Below are 10,235 nucleotides of genomic sequence, written 5' to 3'. Positions count from 1 at the left end.
GGTGCCTTAGCAGAAACGCCAAGGCTATATTAGTAGTCATACTCTTCACTGCAGTGCACTCAAAGGGAAAGAAAAAGACAGTTTTATTTAATATCCTTGATGGAGCAGTTAAAAATCATTAATTTTATTGAACAGTAACCCTTGATTACATGTTTTTAATATTCTGTGTGATGAAAGAGGAAGTATGCATAAGTATTTCTTCTGCATACCAAAGAACAATTGTTTCAAGGAGAAGCACTTGTGTGGTTGCCTGAGTTGTGAGTGCAACTCACCTCCTTTAAAAAAAAAAATAGAAACTTACTTTTACTTGAAGGTGCAACTGACAGACAACTTATGGCTATTTATACTTGGATATTTGGCAGACATTTTTTAAAAAATGAATGAAGTCAGCCTGTCATTATAAGACATAAAATTGACAGAATTTGTTGCCAATGCTAAAATGTATTCTTTCAAGTGAAAATTAGAACTTTAGAAAACTTGTATCTGTCACCATGAATGTGACAGCTTCCTAATACTTAACAACTCTTCTGATAAATTGATAGTGATATTAGAAAATATGATTTTTTACGTTGCATAATAAAATGTATCAACATTTGGAAAATCTCTATAACTCAGTCAGCCAATATTTTCCAAATGGCCAGTGCATGATCATGCCTGAATAAAAGTGCAAGATACTTTTGTAACAATGGATACTACTGTAACAGAGTACAAAATGTTAGTTGATATGATTTCAGATTCTGTATTACAACTATTATTTGTCAGACTTTGGTATAGTATCAAAAAAGAATATCTATGATTATATGAAAAGGCTACTAAAATACTTCTCCCTTTCCCAAATACATATCTGTGTAAAACCAGTTTTCTACACATATTCAGCCAAAATAACATATCACAACAGAGTAAATGCAAAAGCAGATATGAGACTACAGCTATTTCTTATCAAGCCACACATTAAAGAAACTTGCAAAAATGTAAAACAGTGCTACTTTTCTCGCTATATTTCTTTTTATTTTGGAAAATATATTTACGTTTATTTTATATATATATATATATATATATATATATTTTTCTGAGATGGAGTCTTGCTCTGTTGACCATTCTAGAGTGCAGTGGCAAGATCTAGGCTCACTGCAACCTCCGCCTCCTGGGTTCAAGTGATTCTCTTGCCTCAGCCTCCCAAGTAGCTGAGATTACAGGCATGCACCACCACACCCTGCTAATTTTTGTATTTTTAGTAGAGACAGGGTTTCACCATGTTGGCCAGGCTAGTCTCGAACTCCTAACCTTAGGTGATCCACCCACCTCGGCCTCCCAAAGTGCTGGGATTATAGGCATAAGCCATCACACCCAGCCAAATATATTTATTTTAAATAAAAATTATATCAGGCCAGGCGCAGTGGCTCATGCCTGTAATCCCAGCATTTGGGAGGCTGAGGTGGACAGATCATGAGGTCAGGAGATCAAGACCATCCTGGCTAACATGGTGAAACTCTGTCTCTACTAAAAATACAAAAAATTAGCCAGACATGGTGGCGCGTGCCTGTAGTCCCAGCTACTCAGGAGGCTGAGGCAGGAGAATCGCTTGAACCCTGGTGTTGCAATGAGCTGAGATCACGCCATTGCACTCCAGACTGGGCGACAGAGCGAGACCCCATCTCAAAAAAAAAATTATATCAGTATTAACATTATGGGTTTATTATTTTTAATGGATTAAAATTAAATGGTTTTAAATTTCTCAGTTTTAATTTCTAATATGGTAAATATTGGTAACTATAACCCCATGCTTTTCAGGGTCCTCAATAATTTTTAAGACTATAAAGGGATTCCGAGAAAAGCGTGAGAACTGTTGGTAGATTCTCAGCTCACACTGATTCCTTTTCTCTGATAACTGCTCTTTCTCCCTCTAACCATGAAGGATATTGGAGGATAGCCTAGGGTTATTGTTTTACCTAGGCGATCATCCTTCCTCTCCTCCGTGGATCAGTGTATTGACGGATAGAAGGGTTAATGGGTAGCGGTATGGGGTGTGGATTTTGACCCCAGCAGGGCCTATTTTACTCTCTCCTTACAATTCAAGTAGAGTCAAAAGTGTGTTAATGTCTATCTAAAGCCTGACTGCATAGTATATGATGTAAATTACATAAAGGGTCCAACTTCCCACGTAGTGAAGAGAACAAGAGAGGAAGTTGGTTTGAAGACTGTGAAGAGAATAAAGCAGGTACACGAAGCGGGGAAAAGATGAGAGACAGACAGAAAAGCACAAATTTCTAGGGTTTCCCAGATCTCCATTCTTTGGTTCTAGTTTATGCCTGAAGATGGGCTTGAGTTCTGTAAAAGAACCCAGTGTCATGTTACTAAATATTATCTTTACCCAGTTTGAGTGGGTTTATTTTACTTGCAACCACATTGAATCACTTATAGGTAAGTACCACCTGCCTGCCTGCTGCCGTTGCTCACACCCGTAATCGCAGACCTTTGGGAGACCATGCCTGGTGGATCGCTTAAGTCTAGGAGTTTAAGACCAGACTTGGCCACATAGCAGAAAAAAAAAAAAAATAGCCTGGCTTGGTGGCACTCATCTCTAATCTCAGCTACTTGGGAAGCTGAGGTAGGAGGATCCTTTGATCCCGGGCAGTCGAAGCTGCAGTGAGCTATCATTATGCCACTGCGCTTCAGCCAGGGCCACAGAGCATGACCCTATGTCTAAAAAAAATAAACTAAAATATAGTAAGGTAGGACATATGTGATCTGTTCTCAACCTTTGTAAGGTTTATGATGTGCCATACATTTTAGGGTCTTATCAGCTAGAAATACAAGACCAAGGTTTTCTGGAAATGCAAAGATACTATTTCTATATTGAAGTTAAAAAAGAATTACCATAGGCTACACATGGATTAATTACTATCTTCAAAGAATTAGAACTCTATCAAACATTCTTACCAGAAAATTATGCTGAACAAAATTTAATCTTTCTGTGACTGTTCAAAGGAATTTAGAATCTTGTAATGCTCCAGGGACATTACCATTTTATAAATTGTACAAAAAATTCTCATTATTTCAGCTTTCTGGTAGTTTGGATTCAGAATAAATGAGAATTTACTGTAATACTTTGAATTATTAAGTTCTGGGGAGCTCAAAGTACTACTTCAAATATACATGCATTATATCACTATCTTTTTTAACAGAATAATGAAATTTACAAATGGAAACAGTTAGTAGTGGGTGGATTCAGGATACAAAGTCATGTTTCTCAATGTTCTAATGAATAATTCTAACATTTGGCTATTTTGAACTGATCTCTCTTTTCCATTTCAAAATATAGTCTCTTTTAAGCTAAAGACCAAATAGGGCTAAGGCCAGCAACAAAGAATTCAAGCTATAATTGTATTGTATTATTAAGTATGCATTGATTTGATTATAGGTTTCAGCTCATACATTTTCAGGTGAACCTAGATCCTCAATTTATTTTCACAAAAGAGAAAAACTCAAACATAATGGTAAAAAAAAATCAGATGCATTTACATATGCTTCTGGCTTTCATCAAACAAAAAATATAGTTTAAAATGTATAGAAAAAAAGAAACTTTTAAATTAAAACCCTTTTTGCTCTAGCAATCAGCCTCAACATCAGTATATTTTGACTTCCTAATTATGGATTATCTACAACCAAATATAATACATTTAATGTATAAATGACACTCTTGCCACATAAACTTCCTTGTATCTCTCTCCTTTAAAATGTAATTAGTTTCTTTTTGCTACTAAAAAATTTAATGCTCACAGAAGCCAAAGCTTATTTCTGTATCTCCTGCTGTTTTGGAGTGTCTGTACCTTTCCTCCTGCCAGTTAGCATGGATAATCAAAAGTGAACTGTAAGGAGAAATCTTCCATTTAGGAAACATCAATTTGTACTAAGTCTAATCTAAAAGATTAATATGGAGCATGTGGTACATTCAATAGGAAAATGGCATTTAAATATTAATACTAGATAAATACACTCTTGCTGCTATCTTTGATAATTTATAAGTCATACTCTTCCAGAAGGAAGTAAATCAGTTTTTTTTCTTTTATGCTGCTGCTCAGTAACATTATAAGGCAACATGTAAATCAAGGAACCATTTTCTTAGCCAGAACTGACAAGGGGAAGTGAAAATGTTGGGTCCAATTTCAACCTCATTTCCTTACAGCCTAGATTTGTGTCACATGCTTGATCCTGACTGGTGCTTTCCAAATTAAATGTATATTTCTCAAACCAATATCTTAAGTGGTAATGTTCCAACAGTCCAAATGTCGATTACCAAAACAAACATTTGTTTCTCTAGCAAGTGTTTTCACACAAAAGCATTTGATTCTCGTACTGCAGCAAACAAACATTTGCTTTAGGCAGTTAAGGCAGCCAAAAGTTCTTGCAGAAACATTTCACAGGCTGGCTGGCATCCCTCTTTGGAGCAGGGCTTGCTGATGTCCGAGAATGCATGTGAAGCCAGTTGCTGACCAAGAGACTCCTTTGCAAGACATTGAGGCCATTAAAACGATTTAGCATTTTTCAAAACACATCTTTTGGGAAAATGTGCTTCTGGTTATGATGTTTCCATTAGAAAATGTCTTCATGTCTTCACAATGCATCATTTGCTAATATAAATTCAGCCTTTGATATAATCACATAACCAAAGTCTTATGAAAGTTCACAAAGGCACATAAAAACATTCACACAACCCAGGAGTCATGATTTATGCAAGAGCCCATGAGAGTTCATTACATAAATAGTCCTATTACTACATTAAAGTCTATTTTCTCTCTTGAGCAAGATGTAGATTATCTGTGTAAATATATTTTCTTAAGTGCACATCTACTTTACTGTCAAGATACAGCTTCCACATAAAAACCCTCTTATTTTTCATATTATTTAAATGCTTTTGGAATGAATATTTCTGAGGAAGTAATTTACTTAAATACATGTTCTTTAAAGCATGGGGAAATTGATTCTTAACTTCTTTCCAAAGACAGGGTTTCCTAGCAACTGGGTCAAGATTGATTCTTTGGCTAGTTCTAAACTGAGCATAGTCACTAGCCCACTTAAAGGCAAAGAAGAGTTCTTCTTAGTTAAATGAATGAATGAATGAATGAATGAATGAATGAAAACACACATACACGTGCACCACACACACAAAATGTCATTTGAAGAGTGTTTGATAGAATGCATGACAATATGGACCTGTAGCTGATCAACTTCCAGTAAGAGTTTGCTGAATACTTTCCATGAGTTTGATTCTATTTTGGCATTGATGGGACTGGGGAACCATGATACAGAGAGCAGGTAAACGGCTGTAATCATCCTAGTAACAATGCATTTAGCAGGTATTATGGGCTAGTGCCTACAGGTGAAATAACTTTAACCACCAGTAGAAAAAGGCAGATCAGGCCCGGCATGGTTGCTCACGCCTGTAATCCCAGCACTTTGGGAGGCTGAGGCGGGCGGATCACGAGGTCAGGAGATCAAGACCATCCTGGCTCACATGGTGAAACCCCCGTCTCTACTAAAAATACAAAAAATTAGCCAGGCGTGATGGAGGTTGCCTGTAGTCCCAGCTACTCCGGAGGCTGAGGCAGGAGAATGGCGTGAACCTGGGAGGCGGAGCTTGCAGTGAACGGAGTTCGCGCCACTGCACTCCAGCCTGTGCAACAGAGCGAGACTCCGTCTCAAAAAAAAAAAAAAAAAAAAGAAAGAAAAAAGAAAAGAAAAAGGCAGATCAAGGGACAACCAAGGTCTGATGTTAAAAGCCTGGAAACTATACTGTCTTTACATGCAAAGCCCAAAGTATTTCTTGTCTTCGAGAAACTTTCAACCTAATTGTAAAGAAAACATACCCCAAAGAATTGGGGAGCAACCTGACAGAGTAAATGTGTAAGTGTTAATAATATTAAAGTAACAAAATATTGCGTTTATTGAGTCGTTACTTAATATCAGGGACTGTGCTAGGGACCTGGCATCCTGGTGGAGATGGGCTTCGGCTGGGCCTTGAAGCAGGTAGGGAGACGTGAAAAGCAAAGAGGGAGGGTCCTTCGAGAAGATGAAACAGCATGAGCAAAGGCCTGGGGGTGGGAGGTGTGCTGTTTGGGACCTGACAGGCTTGGGGTGACAGGTTGGTGTGGGGAAGTTGCACTGAACGGGTAGATGGGCCTGTATTATGGAGGAGTCTGAATACCAGACTGACCTGCAGAATTGACCCAGTGGGGAAATGTGTACTCATTCTAGGTTCTTGAATAGTGGGGACATGATAACTCCCCCTGTAATTTCTAGAGCAAATGGAATATGCATTTTCTGTTAGAATAGCTATTGCCAGAGTTCTCTCCAAAAAAGCTTAACGTTTACACTACCATCCATATGCCAATAATATCTTGAGTTTTCTCACTTGACATTTTTTCAAACATTTTAATATTTGCTAATTTCTTCTTTAAATGTGATATCCCCTATTTTTTGAAGTGTTATAGATACATAGTTGTACATATTTGTGGGTACATATCATGTTTTGATACAGGCATACAATGCGTAATGATCAAAAAATCAGGGTAATTAGGGTATCCATCACCTTAGGCATGTATCATTTCTTTGTGTTAGGAACATTCCAATTCCACTGTTTTACTCATTTAAAAATATACAGTAAATTATTCTTAACTATAGTCACCCTATTGTGCTATTGAATACTATATCTTATTCATTCTATCTAACTGTATTTTTTTTTTTGAGACGGAGTCTCGAGCTGTTGCCCAGGCTGGGTTAATACCCATTAACCACCCCCTCTTTATCCCCACCGAGTCCCACCCTTCCTAGTCTCTGGCAACCATGTTTCTACTCCTATCTCTATGAGTTTAATTTTTTTAGCTGCTGTTTTTTAATTTGTACACCTTTGGCTTTGAGCGTGATTTTGCAGTGATTTATTTGTTCATTTCCATTTGCATTTATTTTTCTGTGAATTGCCAAGGTGGGCAGATCATTTGAGGTCAGGAGTTCCAGACCAGCCTGACAAACACGGTGAAACCCCATCTCTATTAAAAATACAAAAATTAGCTGGGTTTGGTGGTACACGCCTATAATCCCAGCTGCTTGGGAGGCTGCGGTAGGAGAATAGCTTGAACCCGGGAGGTGGAGGTTGCAATGAGCCGAGATCATGCCACTGCACTCAAGCATGGGCGAAACAGCGAGACCCTTTCTCAAAAATAAATAAATGTTTTTTATATATATATATATATATATATATATATCAGGTTTGGTCTTTTTGTTTATCATATATTTGCAATATTTTTTAAGAGTATTATTTGTCTTACAGCTTAAAGTGTTTTTTTCAATTTTTTATATTTATGTAGAAAAAGATACTAATCTTCTTTTTTAAATAAGAATTCCAGGCATCATCTGCCTAGAAGGAAATGCCAAAATTATAAAAATATTCCAATATTTTCTCCCAGTACTTAAAATTTTTGATACATTTACATTTATATACATTCGATCCATCTGGAATATAATTCAGTTTAGGTGTAAAGTAGAAATTTATTTTCATTTTTGCTACTGATTTGAAATGCCTAATTATCATATGCTAATTTTCTACATATGGGTCTACTTTTGGTCTCTCTCCTATCTCCTTACTGTATGATTAAAAGGTATAACACTGGTTTAATTACTATTGTTTGGTTTTTAAAAATCCTAGCATAGCACAGCACAGTTGTTATTAAGACCTTAGATACTACATAGTAGATAAGAGCATTGGACTCTGGGGCCAGGGGACAGTTTACCACTTACTTGAAACTGAGACAATTTGCTTAGTCATTCTGTACCTCAGTTGTCTCATCTTTGAGATGGGGATAATAATGATGTGATTGGGAGGATTTAATGAATTTCTGTATGTAAAGTGCTTAAAACAGTGCCTACCACATAGCAAGCATTTATAAAGTTATTGGCTGTTATTTGTCATAATTTTTCCCCAGATTTTCTTGCTTTTCTAACTCATCTTCTGAATAATTTTTAGAATCAGTCCCTAAGAGGGCTTATTCAAGGGATTTCCCAAACATAGTTCCCTTCCTATGAAGAATCCTGATGCCAGCTGTTAAGAGAATTCTTTTTTTTAACCCGGCACAAAGTAAGCATTCAATAAATGGCAGTCATTATTTTGGTTATAATTATTGTTTTGGAAGGCACGGCAATATGCAAAGTGAATGCATTCTCCTCTGATGTCTCATTCTCCTCCACCCCTAATAGAGCCTACAGGAGAGGGGAAAGAGAGAAAGATGGTGGTAGTGGCAGGAGGGCATGGGGGAGGGTGCAGAAGGAGCAGCTTCTCTTAAATTCTTTTGGGGGAATTTGCAAGTGTGTCTTTCTCTTGCCCCTCAGAGCATTCTCCTGTGGCCTTTGCCTTCAAATAACCTTGGTGGGAATTAGAAAAATCTTCCCCATTTCTGTATTTCAGTCATGATTCTTAGATGATTGAAAAATTAAAGCTCCCAAGAACTGCACTAAAGTGTTAACATGTGCTTTAGCACAGAGGTATTTAATAGTTTAGCTAAAGCCCTCAGGGGCCAGCAGGCAAAACAAATCAGTGGTCATTGAACTTTTTGCTCATGAACCTCCTAAAATGTTTTGCAAAACTATGTAACCCTTATCAGATCTTTAAGTTAACATCTAAATTTTTTAATAATAAGTTTAATAGTTATTTTTAAGATGGTAATTAGAGGTGTATGGTAAATGGCAACATTTTAAAATACAAGTTTAGGCCGGGCACAGTGGCTCACACCTGTAATCCCAGGACTTTGGGGGGCCGAGGCGGGCGGTTCACCTGAGGTCAGGAGTTTGAAACCAGCCTGGCCAATGTGGTGAAATCCCGTCTCTACTAAAAATACAAAAATAATGGCAGGGGCCTGTAATCCCAGCTACTCGGGAGTCTGAGGCAGAAGAATCGCTTGAACCCAGGAGGCGGAGGTGAGGTTGCAGTGAGCCGAGATCGTGCCATTGCACTCCAGCCTGGGCGAAAAGAACAAAACTTCATCTCAAAAAAAAAAAAAAAAAAATACATGAATAAATAAAAACATAGAAGTTTACATTCCCTCTAGTAAAATGTAAACCCCATAGCAATTTGATATCATCAACTATAAATAAAAACACAAGTTCTTTTTGACATACAGAAATTTTACTTCTTTTCTCTCCTTGAGCTCATATTTTAATTTCTATTACCCCACAAAATTTCATTCTAATATAGTATGTTTGTTTTCAAGAGTTTTATGCATCACCCTATCAGGCTTCTTGATAATATAAATAAAAATACAAACTGAAATTTTATTTCCTGCTACCATAAGGCCATAGGTGTTCATGAAATTTATCGTCTGGAAAAATTGATCAAAACAATATAAATATACTTTAAACGTTTTTATGAATGATTATTAAACAGGAAATTAAAAATTTATTAAAAGTGCATAGCTATATAAGATGCATGGGGTTTTATTTGCTCCAATTAGTTCATGTATACATGGATGGCTATTATTTAATGCTAGAATGAGATAGGGTTCAGCATCAACTCTGTTCCTATTTTTGGCATTTATAGCTATAAAGGCTGAGAAACCTGGCTTATAAAAATAAGTAAATGTGAAAAGGAACTGTTTTGTTACTTCCATATGAATATTTTGAATTGCCTCATTGTCATGGAGAAAGTTCTAACACCCTGAGGCAATGCGCCACAGTCAGACTTGAGATGGGTAAAAGGTGTACATTTCCTTTGCAGGGCAGGTTAGGATCTCAGGAAGCAGAACATGGGGCAAGATATTTATTAGGGATCAGTATCTGTGAAAGGAAGTAGGCCTGGGCACAGACGAAATCTGCGAAGCCTTGACCAACCTGGCTAGGAGCTCTGAAATGAGTGCTGCCCATTAGAGTTGTTTTGGAGACAGGTCTTTATACCGCTAGAGACTTGGTCACCAGGATGGGTGTGATCCCTGCAGCTGAGGCCAACCCTGAAAGAGCTGGGTCTGTCTGCTGGGGGGCTGTCTGCTGGCCGCACTCTCCACAGATGGACAGTGGATTGGATTCCTAGGGCCGCCATAGCCAATTACCACAAACTTGTAACTAAGAGTAACAGAAATTTATTCTCTCACAATTCTGGACACCAGAGGTCCAAAATCAAGGTGTGTATAGGGCTGGTTCCTCCCGGAGGATCTGAGGGAGAAGTATCCCATGCCTCTCTCAGCTTCTGCGGC

This window comes from Nomascus leucogenys, chromosome 18, assembly GCF_006542625.1.
Source record: "Nomascus leucogenys isolate Asia chromosome 18, Asia_NLE_v1, whole genome shotgun sequence".
NCBI lineage: Eukaryota > Metazoa > Chordata > Mammalia > Primates > Hylobatidae > Nomascus > Nomascus leucogenys.
Note: the sequence above shows the minus strand (reverse complement) of the source record.